Source organism: Erythrolamprus reginae, chromosome 8, assembly GCF_031021105.1.
Source record: "Erythrolamprus reginae isolate rEryReg1 chromosome 8, rEryReg1.hap1, whole genome shotgun sequence".
Classification (NCBI taxonomy): Eukaryota; Metazoa; Chordata; class Lepidosauria; order Squamata; family Dipsadidae; genus Erythrolamprus; species Erythrolamprus reginae.
The window spans coordinates 36663082-36679139 of record NC_091957.1 but is presented as its reverse complement, the minus strand read 5'-3'; the positions used below and the strand labels follow the sequence as shown (position 1 = coordinate 36679139).

Here is a 16058-nt window from a genome sequence, read left to right as displayed (position 1 = left end):
CAGTTTGATTTACTGCTTAAGGTATCAGGCTAGAAACCAAGAAACTATGTCTTTTAGGCTTGCCAAGGGCACAAAACTGGCCAGTCACACTCTCTCAGCCCCAGGAAGGAAGCAATGGCAAACCCCTTCTGAAAAACCTTGCCAAGAAAACTGCAGGAACGTGTCCATGCACTCTCCGAGAATCAAGCACAATGAAAGAAAAAGATTTCTGAACTGTTAAAGCCCAGACTTCAATCTTCATTTTGAGGAGATGTACTGGTCACAACTACACCCAAATCAAATGCCATGATTGGGATCTTAATAAGCTCTTAATAGGTAATGGTACTATTGTAAATATGTCTCTCCAAGAGTGTTTGAATGCTTGGGGCAGTGATGGCGAACCTTTTTTTCTTTGGGTGCCGAAAGAGTTTGTGCACACGGTATCACACATACGTGAGTGCCCACTTCCATAATTCAATGCCTGGGGAGGGCGAAAACAGCTTCTCCCGCCCCCCCCCCCCCCGGAGGCCTTCTGGAGGCAGGAAACGTCCTGTTTCCCAATTTCTGGTGGGCCCAGCAGGCTCGTGTTTCGCCCTCCCCAGGCTCCATAAGTCCACCCACCCGGAGGCTCTCTGGAAGCCAAAAACATCCTCCCAGCACCTCTTGCGAGCCAAAAATCACACATGCACATTGGAGCTGAGCTAGGGCAACAGCTTGTGTGCCAGCAGATATGGCTCCGCGTGCCAGCTGTGGCATCCGTGCCATAGGTTCACCATCACTGGCATAGGGAATGAAGAGAGCATAAATGGGAGGGGGAGAGAGAAGCCAGCTACATCATTCCTCTTAAAATGACCCATTGGTCTTTGGCAGATTAATATTTAAATCATAACATTCTTGATGATATAAACCTGTCTGTTACCAAAGATACCCGTCCAAAATTATTATACAAAAATTATATAGCCATTTGTATTTCCCAGTCCCTAATGTATGTTTTTATACAAAATATCAACATATCATTTAAGGCTCCCCCTAAATTCTCTTCAGTAAAGAACTACAGTGGTACCTCTACTTACGAACTTAATTTGTTCTGTGACCAGGTTCTTAAGTAGAAAAGTTTGTAAGAAGCAATTTTTCCCATAGGAATCAATGTAAAAGCAAATAATGTGTGTGACTGGGGAAACCACAGGGAGGATGGAAGCCCTGTTTCCTCCCAGGAGATTCCTAGAGAGGCCCTGTGGAGGCTTCTCCCCACCTTGTCCGGCCCTGTTTCCTCCCAGGAGATTCCTAGATAGGCCCCACTGAGGCTTCTCCCTGCCTTTTCCAACCCTGTTTCCTCCCAGGAGATTCCTAGAGAGGCCCCATGGAGGCTTCTCCCTGCCTTTTCCGGCCCTATTTCCTCAAAGGAGATTCCTCGAGAGGCCCCATGGAGGCTTCTCCCTGCCTTTTCCAGTTACAGTTTTGGAGGCTCGGGTTCTTGTAGAAAATGGTTCTTGAGAAGAGGCAAAAAAATCTTACCAGTTCTTATCAAAAAAGTTTGTAAGTAGAGGCGTTCTTAGGTAGGGGTACCACTGTATAACTACTGTGTTGCCTCTAAATGCAAAGGCAAACTTAACCAGGAATTTCCTGAGTAACACCAGGGATTTAAAAGGGTGAATTCTTTAAAGAAGCAAAAACATCTTTATCTGAATTTTAAAAAGAACATTTTATGGGAATATCACAGTTGGGGTTTTTTTATCACCAGATGTTGAAATTGTACCTTTGTTCTGTCTATGTTTCTAAGCTCTGGATTATACATTACAACTGCAGATCCCCTCCCACCCCTACACAACCTAACATAGGAAATACCCTATTTTATCCCAGCAAAAAAGTGGCCAGATGGAATCTTGTATTCAAATTGCTACGTACTTTGCCATGTATGAAATGTTTATTGGGATGCATATTATTAGCCTCACCCAAGTAAAACATTATCAGAAATACTTCTTCCCAGCCTGTATATTTTTCGTGCCCGTTTCATTCCTGTGTCATTATGCACCTTTCTTACTGGTGTGTTTGCAAAATGAAAGACGCTACGGCATTTCAGAATGTTTTACCCAGAGGGCTGGTGAAACATTTTAACATTCAGAAGCCAGCGATACTGCCAAAGCAGCAAATTATCCTTTCATCTCAAAGCTCTCCTTAAAGCTAAGCAAATTCAGTTAACTCTCTTTCAAACCAAAGACAAACAAGTGGTTACCTAATCAAAAAGGGCAGAGTCCACATTTAAGCCAACTCAAAAGGGCAACCATGACTCATACTGTTATTCCAAATACAGCCTTTCCAAGGAAACCCAGGTGTTGCAGGCATATAAAAAAAAAGGAGGGAAAGAGGTAAGCAAGGTGGACAATTATACCAGTCAAAGCCTCTTACCATGTTCAGCTCAGGAATATATTACTGCATTTCTAAAGCCAGCTATTATTTAATACTGTTCCTATTTGGTATAATAGGAGCGTGTGGCAGTTTAAATTAAAAGCAATCCTGAATTATGCTTCTAAATAAATTTACTAGAACTTCAATTACGTAGCACCCAGGAGTAGCAACATATTCTAACCCGGATAAGACTGAGTGGCTGTGGGTTTTGCCTCCCAAGGACAATTCCATCTGTCCGTCCATCACCCTGGGGGGGAGTCACTAACCCCCTCAGAGAGGGTCCGCAACTTGGGCGTCCTCCTTGATCCACAGCTCACATTAGAGAACCATCTTTCAGCTGTGGCGAGGGGGGCGTTTGCCCAGGTTCGCCTGGTGCACCAGTTGCGGCCCTATTTGGACCGGGAGTCACTGCTCACAGTCACTCATGCCCTCATCACCTCGAGGCTCGACTACTGTAATGCTCTCTACATGGGGCTACCTTTGAAAAGTGTTCGGAAACTTCAGATCGTGCAGAATGCAGCTGCGAGAGCTATCATGGGCTTTCCTAAATATGCCCATGTTACACCAACACTCCGCAGTCTGCATTGGTTGCCGATCAGTTTCCGGTCACAATTCAAAGTGTTGGTTATGACCTATAAAGCCCTTCATGGCACTGGACCAGAATATCTCCGGGACCGCCTTCTGCCGCACGAATCCCAGCAACCAGTTAAGTCCCACAGAGTTGGCCTTCTCCGGGTCCCGTCAACTAAACAATGTCATTTGGCGGGACCCAGGGGAAGAGCCTTCTCTGTGGTGGCCCCGACCCTTGGAACCAACTCCCCCCAGATATCAGAGTTGCCCCCACCCTCCTAGCCTTTCGTAAGCTCCTTAAAACCCACCTCTGTCGTCAGGCATGGGGGAATTGACATGTTCCCTCCCCTTAGCTTATAAAATTTATGCATGGTACGCTAGTATGTATGATTGGTTTTAATTTGTGGTGTTTTTTAAATTAACTTAAATATTAGATTTGTTTTACATTGTATTGTTATTGCTGTGAGCCGCCCCGAGTCTGCGGAGAGGGGCAGCATACAAATCTGATTAAACTTAAACTTAAACATATTCTACTCCCCTTGGGGTAGCTCTAGGTCAAGAATGCACAAACAGAAATGGCAAAAGATGTACCAGGGCCCCAAAACAATATAGTTTCTCCCATTAGGCAGAGAAACAGTCAATACTGGCTTCCAAGTGGATGATATATATAGCTTTAAGAATACAATTTGCTATTACTCCCTGCAGGGATACACCCAGTCACAATGGCTCTTGCTATTGGAGTAGATAAAAAAAAAATCCCACAGGAATCTTTAATCCTACTGATTATACAGGCAATTTGTTTTAAAAAAGTTTGAAACTCTAATCCCCATTCTTACTATAGCTTAGGCATAGCTCAAAACACTGCTTTGAGGAATTAAACTGTTAAATGTCTGCAATGTACAGAGCTATAATAAATTTAACCCCATTTTTGTCCAACACATTGATATAGTTTGTACAGAACTATATGCGTGTGTAGCTACTTGCTTTACCTACAAGGCAGAGAAAAAAGTCCCTCCCAGGAACCTTGAAAGTACAAATACTGCCCTTGTTTAGTGACCATATTGCATAAGCAATTGTTTCCCAACCTTAGCAACCTGAAGATATTTGGACTTTAACTCCCAGAATTCCCCAGCCAGCAAATGCTGGCTGGAGAATTCTGGGAGTTGAAGTCCAGATATCTTCAAGTTGCCAAGGTTGGGAAACACTGGCATAAGCAATTGTTTGCAGTTGTAACAGTAATGAAAAAGGAACTTTGTGACCAAGCCTCACACTAACAATCTTTGCAAGTTTGTAAAACAAAGTTTAATGGTTACATTTCATTCAGCAGCCACTTCGCTTAAACAAGTTGAGTTGCGAGTCCCAATTGCTAGTAATTGGCCCCCAATTATCAGCAGTTGGTCCAAAATTTCTTGAAGGGGGCTCCTTATAAGGTGAACAAAAGCATCAGCATCAAACCAGGATTTGAGATATCTTCCTTTCTTGATCACATTATCACACTGGAGCTGGACAAAGAATATCCAGATTCCACCCACTCTCAACCACAGAAACTCAACTAGGACAAGGGGCCCCAATCTATTGGACCTCAGGAACCACCAAGATCATAATTTTAAATCCCATGGACCCTAATTCACAATTTTAAGTCCCGCAGACCACTAATATGAATTTTTTTAAAAAAGATAAATGCATTTGTAGAATAATAGAAACATAGAAGATTGACGGCAGAAAAAGAGTTCATGATCCATCTAGTCTGCCCTTATATCATTTCCTCTATTTTATCTTAGGATGGATCTATATTTATCCCAGGCATGTTTAAATTTGGTGACTGTGGATTGACCAACCACATCTGCTGGAAGTTTATTCCAAGCATTTACTTCTCTTTCAGTCAAATCATATTTTCTCACATTGCTTCTGATCTTTCCCCCAACTAACCTCAGATTGTGCCCCCTTATCCTTGGGTTCACTTCCCTATGAAAAACACTTCCCTCCTGAACCTTATTTAACCCTTTAACATATTTCAATGTTTCAATCATGTCCCCACTTTTCCTTCTGTCCTCCACACTATACAGATTGAGTTCATGTTAATGTTCTGTTAATGATCACAGAACTTCCATTTTATTAATACAAAATGCACCTATTTAACATAACAAAATTATAAATGTTTATCTAATTATAACAAAATCATAAATGCTTAAACATTTAAAACAAAATCTTTAAAGGTTGTTTTAACTGTAAAGAAATTATTAAAGGTAGTGTAATTATTACAAAATAATTGAAGTTTCTTTGTTAGTGGCTTGCTGATGTTGTTGGGAAAGTCAGTCCTATATTCCAGAGCTGTTGCTGTAGTCCAAGGGTCCTCAAACTTGGCAACTTTAAGACTTGTGGACTTCAATTCCCAGAATTCTCACAGTTGAAGTCCACAAATCCTAAAGTTGCCAAGTTTAAAGACTGTAGTCCCTTCATTTCCTTTCCCTTCCTTCCTTCCTTCCTTCCTTTTCTTTCCTCTACCTGGACTGGATTAATTGTTCTCAATTTCCTATAATTACATGCTGAATATTTTATATAGGGTGCCACCTAATATTTCTGTGAAGCCTAGGAGGTATATAGCACTATCTGCACAAGAGGAGATATCCGGCGCATGGGCCAAGATTTTTCCATAGACCCCCAGTGACCCACAGACCACAGGTTCGCTTCCTGTGCACCAGGAGACAAATAAACAAGCTTTCCCTCTATTATTATTTAACCATAATTTTTAGCCTTGGCACTTATAAGGTTGCTGGGAGGGAAAATTTTCTCTGCCTTGTAGGTAAAGCAAGTAGCTACACACATATATATTCTGTACAAACTGTATCAGTGTATTGGACAAAAATGGGGTTAAATTTATTACAGCTCTGTACATTGCAAACATTTAACAATTTAACCAGTGGGGATATCCCTCAACTCTCACCAGGCTTAACCAGAAGCTTTAGCAGAGCTTAGAAACTCTCAGGATCCTCATGAATACTAAGAAAAAGGGACCACAAGTTGAGCCTGGAAAACTTTTTTTTTAAAGCGGGAAGAGAGAAAGCACGGAGAGACTATTTGCTTTGCTGAAGAAAACAAAACTGAGCCACACCTGAAACCTCCAAAATAGTTAAAGTTCCGCTTAATTATACACAGCCCAACCTGAGGCTGGCAGGAGGTGCCCACCTGGCCAGAAGGGGATGATGGGACTTGGAATCCAAGATGGGGGGGGAGAGGAGGCAAAGATGGGAGAAGGAGTCTTTCTCCTGGGGAGGGACGGGGGCTCTATTTAAACCTCCCTCCCCCCCAAAGATTCATTCCTTGTTTGAAAGCGAAGCAAAATTCAAAATTCAATTCAATGAAAAGGAAACGAAGCTGAGGAGAAATAAATTCTTAAATTTTAAGAAATGCAATTCTTAAATTTTAACTTTATTCTTATCTCGATGTATATTGCTTTTATAGGTTGTGAGCCGCCCCGAGTCCTTGGAGAGGGGCGGCATATAAATTTAATAAATAATAATAATAATAAATCCAGCCACGGACGATGCAAATGAGGCGAGCTGAGGGGGCGGGGAGGGGGGGCGCCACCTGCCGGGGGGGGATATGGCCGGCCTCCCTGCCCCCGCGCATGCGCACGCGCTGTCCCCTCTCCCCCCCACCTGAAGGGAAGGCTGCTCACCTGGCGGGGGAGGGGCGCCGCCTCAGGGCGCGCGGCGGGGCTGCTGCCGGTCTTCCTTTCCGCTCCTCGTCGCCCCGCCGCCCGCCTTCTTCGCCCGGCCAGCCGGCCCAGGCAAGCGCCGCTCGCTCCGGCCCGGGCAACGTGGCCGTCGCCGCCGCCGGTGCCAGCGAGTTTCCGGATAGTAGGCGAAGGAGCCGAGCTGAGAGCGCGTCGGAAGCAGCCGAGGGAGGGAGGGAAGGAGGGCGTGGAAAGGGCGGAGCGGGAGGGGCTGCTACGCCTGCCTGAAGTGGCCCCGGTGGGCGGGGCGGTCCCCTCTGACTCCTCCTCCGCCGCCCCTTCCCTTTGATGCCTCCTTCTTTCCTCCCTTTTCTTTCTTTCCTTTCCCGTCCTTCCCTCTTATTAGAGAGAAGATAGAAGATGGAATTCTTTATTAGCCAACTGTGGTTGGACACACAAGGAATTTGTCTTGGTGCAGATGCTCTCAGTGTACATAAAAGAAAAAGAGACATTTGTCAAGAATCATGAGGTAAAAAACACTTAATGATGGTCACAGGGGTCAAATAAGCAATGGGGAAACAACCAATATTAATAAATCTTAAGGATACACGCAGCAAGTTACAGTCATACAGTCCTAAGTGGGAGGAAAAGGGTGAGAGGAATGATGAGAAAAAACTAGTAGAAATAGTAGTGCAGACTTAGTAAAAAGTTTGACAGTGTTGAGGGAAATATTTGTTTAGCAGAGTGAGGGCGTTTGGGGGAAAACTGTTCTTGTGTCTGGTTGTCTGGGTGTGCTGTGCTCTGTAGTGACATTTCAAGGGTAGGAGTTGAAACAGTTTGTGTCCAGGATATGAGGGGTCAGTGAATATTTTCACCACCCTCTTTTTGACTCGTGCAGTCTACAGGTCCTCAATGGAAGGCAGGTTGGCAGCAATTGTTTTTTTATTATTTCTTCTTTCTTTCCTTTCCCTTCCTCCCCTTTATTATTTCTTCTTTCCCTCCTTTCATCCCTTTCTCTTCCTCAGTGAAGTAGACCCAGAGGCAGGATTTTGAGCAATCGGTACTTTTATTCAGCTCAGAGAGCAAGTGACAGCTCAGCAAAGCAAAGTGACAATTCAGCGAGTACCGACTGACTCTGCCTGGAGAAACCGCTCCTTTTATACATTTGCGGTTCCCGCCAAAGCTAGAGCCGGCCGCGTCTGAGCCAATCAGGAGCGACTTCCTGCTTGGGCTCAGACAGCGCTGGAAAGAGGAACAAACTATTTACAGAGTTACAAGGTAGCCATTTCAGGATACAACACCCCTCCCCTCATAGTTGGACACATCCATCAAGAAAGCCATGTGACAAAGTCGTCCAATCGGTGGGGCCTCCGAGGAGCTCGCGCTGACCTGCGCAGTTCAATTTCTCCTTCGCCACCGACTGTGGAGGATGGCTCGCCGCTGTTCTCCCGGCGCGGCGGACTTGGCCTGGCGGGCCCAACGAAGGCTTCGGAGGACGAGGATGGCTCGGCGTCGCTGGATGGTTCCCCCTGGCCCGATAAGTCTCTTTGCGTGTTTCTTAGCTCGGGCAATGTACTAAAGTCTGTTGAAGGGGGAGAGTCCATGTCAGCGGTTTGTGGCAATTGATTTTCTGCTCGCTTTCGAATGTGGTCTATGTGTCGTTTCCACAAACGACCATCCTCCAGTTTTACAATATAAGTCTTGGGTGCATTTTGCTTAACAACAATTCCTTTCATCCAGTTTACATTTCCATCAAAGCTTTTTACATATACATTTTGTCCCAAATACATTTCTCTTTCAGGTTTTACACACATTTGGTTATTATTAACACAGAACCTTGGGTTTAACCTGTCTAGTGGTGACCTCAACTTTCTTCCCATCAATAACTCTGCAGGGCTTACATGTGTGTGTGAGTTAGGGGTAATGTGCTGGGTTAGTAAGAATTGGTCCAAGTTTTGTTGCACATCCCCAGGGCCTGACCTGCGCAATGCCTCCTTTGCCACCCGAACGTAACGTTCTGCCAATCCGTTAGCCCAGGGCGAATAAGGTGAGATGAGGGCATGCCTGACCCCTAGGCCATCTAAGAACAATTCGAATTGCCTGGCTGTTAGCTGAGGCCCATTGTCAGACACTAAGATATCTGGGCAACCATGGGATGCAAACAGTCTACTCAATACCTTGATGGTGGCACTTGTGGTTATATTGTTCATTGCTATTATTTCCACCCATTTGGAGAAGGCATCAACCGCTATTAAAAAATACTGGGACCCCACCGGGCCAGCAAAATCAATGTGGATTCTAGACCAAGGACCAGCAGGCTGTTCCCACTCAGCCGGAGTTGTTTTGGGGGGACTAGGCCGTGACTCTTGGCACGGGTCACACTTTGAAACCCAATTTTCAATATCAGCATCCAGCCCTGGCCACCATAAATGCCCCCTTGCCAAGCTCTTCATCCTGACAATCCCAGGATGACCCACATGTAACATTTTGAGTACCTTTTCCCTTAGGTTTTTGGGGATGATCACTCTATCTCCCCACAACAGACAACCCTTTACATACGATAACTCAAGTCTTTTGTTTTTAAAATCACACAATTCAGGTTTCACAACATCATTCTGCCATCCCTTAAGAACACAGTTCACCACTTGTTTAAGGATTTGATCTTGCTGCGTGTGTGCAGCTACCTCTTTTGCTGTGGTTAGTGGGTTTTCCTCGAGATCTATCATTAACACATCTGTGGAAGGAACAGGGTCTTCCACTAAGTCTGTTATGGGGCACCTGCTGAGGCCGTCTGCGTGATTGATTTCCTTTCCCCCCTTGTGGGTGAGCTCATACTGATACCCTGAGAGGAAAAGAGCCCATCTGATTAGTCTTGGAGACATAAAAGGTGGAGTGGGCTTGTTGGGGGCTAGCAGACCTAGTAGGGGCTTGTGGTCAGTGACTAGCTCAAAACTTCTTCCAAAAATATAATTGTGAAACTTCTTTACCCCTGCCACTAATGCTAGAGCCTCCTTGTCTAACTGGCTATAATTCCTCTCTGTGCTGGTCATGGTTCTTGAAAAAAATGCTATCGGGGCCTCTGTCTTATTAGGTAGAACGTGAGCTAGGACTCCTCCTATGCCGTACGGCGAAGCGTCGCACGTGAGTCTAATGGGTAGCGAAGCACTATATTGGACTACTACGCTTTTAGAAGTTAATAAATTCTTTATTTGAGAAAAAGCTTCACGTTCAGTTTTCCCCCATGTCCAGCGGGCTTCCTTCTGGAGTAAACGATGGAGAGGCTCTGCTACTGTTGCCTTCTGCTTTAAAAAAACGGAATAAAAATTAAGGAGGCCTAAAAATGCCTGCAACTCATTCTTATCTCGTGGCTCTGGGGCTTCTCTAATTGCTCTCAGCTTCTCTGTTGTGGAGTGGATACCTTCCTTATCTATTTTATATCCTAGGAATTCTATACTGTTGGTTCCCCAGACACATTTATCAGGCTTGATCCTTAAACCTTTGTCCTGCAACCTCTTAAGCACTTCCCTTATTCTTTTGTTTACTTGTTCCTGGTTTTCCCCTGCAATTAAGATGTCATCAAAGTATGGAATGGCCCCATTTACCCCTGACAATAGGCGTTCCATAATGCTCTGGAATATTCCTGGGGCTATGCTTACCCCAAACTGTAACCTCGTGCATTTGAAAGCCCCCCTGTGCGTTACAATTGTCTGAGCGTTTGCTGTTTGTTCATCGACCGGAAGTTGCTGGTAAGCTTGCGCCAGGTCGATCTTTGCGAACCTTTTCCCCTCCCCCAGGGAGTGTAGAAGTTGCTGCACAACTGGGATGGGGTAGGGGTGGTGTTGGAGTGCCTTATTCAGGGTCGATTTGTAATCAGCGCAAACTCTTAACGAACCATCTGGCTTCAGAGGTGTAACTATTGGAGTTTCCCATGGCCCCTGTTCCACAGGGACCAAGATACCTTGGCTAATGAGTTTATCCAGCTGTATGTCTAGTTTGGGGAGAAGCGGAAGGGGGACCCTGCGAGGTTTTAGTCTGATCGGTGGGACCTTGGGGTCAATAGAGAATGATATAGGGGGCCCCTTGTACAATCCCAAGGTGGGGCTGAACACTTCAGGGAATTCTTTAACAAAGTTAGGCATATTATCACAGTTAACATTATACACACCCGAAATCTCGATTCCCAACGGTTCCATCCACGCTAAACCCAGAAGAGAGTGCTTGGCCCCCGTTACAATAAGCATTGGAAGGGTACATTTAACATTCTTGAATGCGATAGGTACATTAGCTGTTCCCAGGACCGAGATTACCCCCCCTTGGAAGTCTCTGATTACCAAAGAGGTTTGATTTAGGTCAGCCTTAGACACATTAGGCATATACAGTTTAAATTTTTCCCAGGGCATGATGGTATATCTAGAGCCCGTATCCAGCTCCATTGAGCAAGGCTGGTTATTTAGTAACAATGAGATAACAATTTTAGCCCCCTTTTTGGTTGCCGTGTTATTCACGGAAAATCGAGAGTTACCTCTATAGTAGTCGCGGTTAGCGTTTGAGTAGTTCCGTTGACCCGAGTTGCGGAACGGTCTCCTTTCTCGCGATTGGGGGGTCTGGTTTTGTGGTCGCTGGTATTGTGGCGTGGCGAAAGTGTCTTCCGGTGTTGTCGCTCTGCAAGCGATGGCGATGTGGCCTCTCCGGTTGCAGCGGCGGCATGTAGCGTCTCGGAAAGGGCATCGATGGCGCTGGTGATTTCCCCGGCAGCCCACGCAGGGGGCTGGGTGAGTAGCTCTCAGGTGTCTTGGCTGGTCTTGCACCAGGAGGCAGTTGTCTCCGCTGTGAGTTGGTTGGTTGAGGTCGTCTGATTCCACTGCGCTGGAAGACGCGGAGTCAATTTTGGCAATGAGTTCTCGCCTTCCGTGCTCTTTTAATTCTCTAGCCGCTGCGTCGGCTGCTTCTGCGGTTTGCGCCAGTTTAATCACGGTTTGTAGAGTCGGCTCTTCTTCGGTGAGGAGTTTATTCCTCACTGTGCTGTTTTTCATGCCGAAAACCAAGGCGTCGGTTAGGCGAGCTTCCGGGTCTTTAAACTTGCATTGGGCAAGTACCGTTCGAAGCCGCGTTGTAAACTGGTTGATCGACTCGGTTTCCTTCTGAGTCATCATGGAAAATTGATGCCGAAAAACCATGGCCGGTTTTGTCGGCTTGAAGTGGCTCGCTAGCTTTTCCTGTAGGACGTCCCACGCTACGGTTCTTGCTTGCTCCGGTTCGGTGAGCGTTTGGGCCAGTCCACGGATTTCTGCGCCGCAGTAATTAAGGAAAATAGCCCGTCTGCGATCGGCTTCGGCGTCCTGTATTCCCGCCGCCTCGAGGAAGATCTCGAAGGTGGTCATGTATTCGTCCCAGGTCGTTTTCTCGGGATTGAAGAGTTCCGGAGCCTGGCCGATCTGGACTTTGTTCATTTTTGCACGCGATGTTCTTCCGTCCGTTCGTCGCCAGTGAAGTAGACCCAGAGGCAGGATTTTGAGCAATCGGTACTTTTATTCAGCTCAGAGAGCAAGTGACAGCTCAGCAAAGTAAAGTGACAATTCAGCGAGTACCGACTGACTCTGCCTGGAGAAACCGCTCCTTTTATACATTTGCGGTTCCCGCCAAAGCTAGAGCCGGCCGCGTCTGAGCCAATCAGGAGCGACTTCCTGCTTGGGATCAGACAGCGCTGGAAAGAGGAACAAACTATTTACAGAGTTACAAGGTAGCCATTTCAGGATACAACACTCCCCTCTATTGTTTCTTCTTTACCTCCTTCCTTTCCCTTCCTTCTCCTATTTCTACTTTGCCTCTTCTTCCTTTCCTTTTCCTTCCTTCCTCCTACGAGGGTCGCCCAGAAAGTAATGCACCACATTTTTTTCCTTCAACAATTATTTATTGAACACAATGAAATTTACACACAAGAAAGAAGGATGTTTCTTCTACACTCCCTATTTTTCCATGTAATCTCTGTCCTCTTTTAGGGCCTTCCTCCAGCGAGACACAAGGGCATGTATGCCCTGTCAATACCCCTCCTTGTTCTGGTCATTTCTGCACTGTGCAAATCACCTCTAATGGCCTCACCCTCTGTGCCCAGTGACTAACCGTACTTCTGTCAACTGCAGATTCTCCATAAACTGCACACAAACATTTGTGAATGTTTCTTTCTCTGCAGTGAGAAATTCAATGACAACACGCTGCTTGTAACGTATATCACTTACAGATGCCATTTCGAAACCCTGCTGCAGCTACCCTGTCCGTCTGAAGAAACGCAAAATTTACACACACACTCCTGACAATTCAAATAATGTTTATCTAAATTTTCGCATTTGTACCATTACTGTAGGCTGAGAAAAAAAATATGGTGCATTGCTTTCTGGGCGACCCTCGTATTTCTACTTTGCCTCTTCTTTCCTTTCCCTTCCTTCTTTCTATTTCTTCCTTCTCTCTTCTCTTGTTTTCCTTTTCCTCAAATGTTTTTCGAAAACACTTCTTGCCTGACAGCACCACACTCTTCAGCAACTCACAGATCCCGCTTCCTAGATGAAAAACTGTTGCATTTATTTATTAAATGTATATGCCACTCATCTCACTGGTGAGCAGCTTCCCTATGAACAACCCTTAGGATTCCCTATGTCTTTCCATTTTTGTTGACTTTTGGCCTGCTGGGTTAGGATATGCAGGGAAAAGGCGATTTCCCTGGAAAGTTGACTGAAGCCTCAGAAACAAGGCTGCATCAGCAGAAGGATAGAATCAAAATCACATGAAGTGTTAATACCACTTTATAAGACCTTGGTAAGGCCACGCTTGGAATACTCATTCAGTTTTGGTCACCACGATGCAAAAAGGATGTTGAGACTCTAGAAAAAGTGCAGAGAAGAGTGACAAAGATGATTAGGGGTTTGGAGGCTAAAACATGAAGAAAGGTTGCAGGAACTGGGCATGGCTAGTTTAATGAAAAGAAGGACTAGGGGAGACAGGATAGCAGTCTTCCAGTATCTCAGGGGTTGCCACAAAGAAGAGGGAGTCAAGCTATTCTCCAAAGCACCTGAGGGTAGGACAAGAAGCAATGGGTGGAAACTAAACAAGGAGAGAAGCAACTTAGAACTAAGGAGAAATTTCCTGACAGTTAGAACAATTAATCCATGGAACAGCTTGCCTCCAGAAGTTGTGAATGCTCCAACACTGGAAGTTTTTGAGCAGATGTTGGATAACCATCTGCCTGAAGTAGTATAGGGTTTCCTGCCTAGGCAGGGGGTTGAACTAGAAGACCTCCAAGGTCCCTTCCAACTCTGTTATTATTATTATTAAACCGGCAGCTGAGGAAAGCAGCCATTGCCAACTGCTACAAAGGGGGGGGGCACACTCAAAGAAGCCCAAAAAAGACAATATGGATTCTCAGTCTGGGTGTGAAGATTGTTTTGATCTAAATGCTGTCCAGAAATGGGGAGTGATGACTGATTGACCAATTTACTGATAAAAGGAAACTTTGAAATGAGACTGTAAGAGAGCCCAGAGCAGATATTAGCAGCTAATTGGTAACAGGGGGTACTACAAAGAAAGGGGGGAGAGAGAAACACAGATTGTAACATTTAAAGGATTGTGATTGTTACAATTGGATTTGGTGAAAATAAAGAGAATAAAGTGTAAGAAGAAAACATTTTATATTTGGATTTAAAGTATTTTGAGAAGTTTTAACGGAAAACTGATAGCAAAGCATTAGCATTTAAACTTATATCCCACTTCACAGTGCTTTCCAGCCCTTTTTAAGCGATTTACAGAGAGTCGGCCTCTTGCCCCCAACAATCTGGGTCCTCATTTGACCGACCTCAGAAGGATGGAAGGCTGAGTTAACCTTGAGTCTGGTGAGATTCAATCTGATAAACTGCTGGCAGCCAGTGGTCAGCAGAAGTCGTTTGCAGTACTGCACTCTAACCACTGCACCATGGAGGCTCTATAAAGAGATCTATGTCTATGGGAAATTTGAGGATGCCATCTACAGGTGGAAAGAGAACATTATAATAATTTGGTGGAAGACAGAGGAGGAGAAAGAAAAAAAAGGAAAATGATGTGCAGCTGTGGATTGACCTTGCTTACAGAAAAATATTTTGGAAACTGAAAATCTTCAAGGAGTGATTGCTTTGAACTAAAGAATTTGGTCTTGACTTTAATGTTAGTAAAAGATAACAAAGCTTCCACTTGGAAAGGAGCAGAATAAAACCGGATATTTGGATACTAGAAAATGAAAATGTAAAGGGATGATATGGACATTAAGTTTGAATCAAGAAAATTATAATAGTAAAACCCTAAAGAAAGTAAGATGGATAAAATGGAACTGTAGATATATGAAGAATTGATGGAGATCTCAAAAAACTATACATTAAGTTTTAAAACTGGTAAGAGGTGATGAGAAACTAGAAGAGATGTTGGATGATACAAAACATGTAAAAAATATGTTGCTGGAGAACCAAGAAAAAAACATAAAAGGACAAAAAATAGAAAGCAAAAAACAGATAAACGATTTCACTGGGATTTACAGTGGTATAGAAAAAAAAACAGGCCAGAGAAAAAACATATTGCAAAAAAATCAACTAAGAAGTAAAGGGCAAGATCTTAAGAGTTTGGAGGAAACTTAATCAAATATTATACTTAAAGATAACAAAATAATTAAAAATAAAAAATATAAATATAAATATAGAAAGAACAGAAAGAAAAAAAGAAAGAAACCAACAGAAGGCAAAAAAGAGGAAGTTATCTGAGATGGAATTTTTGAGAGACCAAAAGAAAAAGATTCCATAGTGTCATCCCCAAACCCCCAACACTTTACCCTTAGATTATCTACGGTTGACCTATCCAGATTCCTAAGAGGTCAGTAAGGGGCGAGTACAAGTGCACTAGAGTGCCTTCCATCCCCTGTCCTATTGCTCTCCTATATCTCCTATTCCTTTCTTCTGTTCCTATATCTCTTCTTCTATTCTTTCATTGATATGTTCTATTACTATATCTTCTTTTCTATTCTTTCTAAGATATATTTTACTATGAGTATCTCCTCTATAACCTTCATCATGTATTTTACTATGTGTATATATATATACCCACTAAAACTCTCATTGTGTATTGGACAAAATAAATAAATAAATAAAATAAAAATAAATACATCAGATCCAGCAGGTTCTGGAGAAGCAGTAGCAGAAATTTTGGGTAGTTCTGAGAACCAGTAGTGGAAATTCAAAGCTGAATGCTGGAAACATAATTAAAGCCATTAATATATAGGCAGTTCCAGTGGATTCCAAGCTACTTAGCTGGAATCATCAACTGGACTTTGGCTGAACTGGAAAACTTGGACCGGAAAATGCACACATTTTTTAATGTGTACCATACTTTACATCCACAAAGTGACATCGACATATTG

At 44.1% G+C, this 16058-nt stretch overlaps 1 protein-coding gene and 1 long non-coding RNA gene across 2 annotated transcripts in view; one reads left to right on the top strand and one right to left on the bottom strand.

Annotated features, from left to right (window-relative positions):
• The window catches only part of LOC139171430 (ligand of Numb protein X 2-like), a 72983-nt gene extending 66099 nt beyond the window's left edge, over positions 1-6884 (bottom strand). The window contains exon 1 of the mRNA XM_070759660.1: positions 6635-6884. The gene's annotated coding sequence lies outside the window, so the exon portion shown is untranslated. The remainder of the gene's footprint in view (positions 1-6634) is intronic.
• LOC139171431 (uncharacterized) overlaps positions 6612-16058 on the top strand; it is a 34046-nt gene continuing 24599 nt past the window's right edge. Inside the window, exons 1-2 of the long non-coding RNA XR_011559743.1 lie at positions 6612-6745; positions 7038-7160. This is a non-coding gene — a long non-coding RNA (uncharacterized lncRNA). The remainder of the gene's footprint in view (positions 6746-7037; positions 7161-16058) is intronic.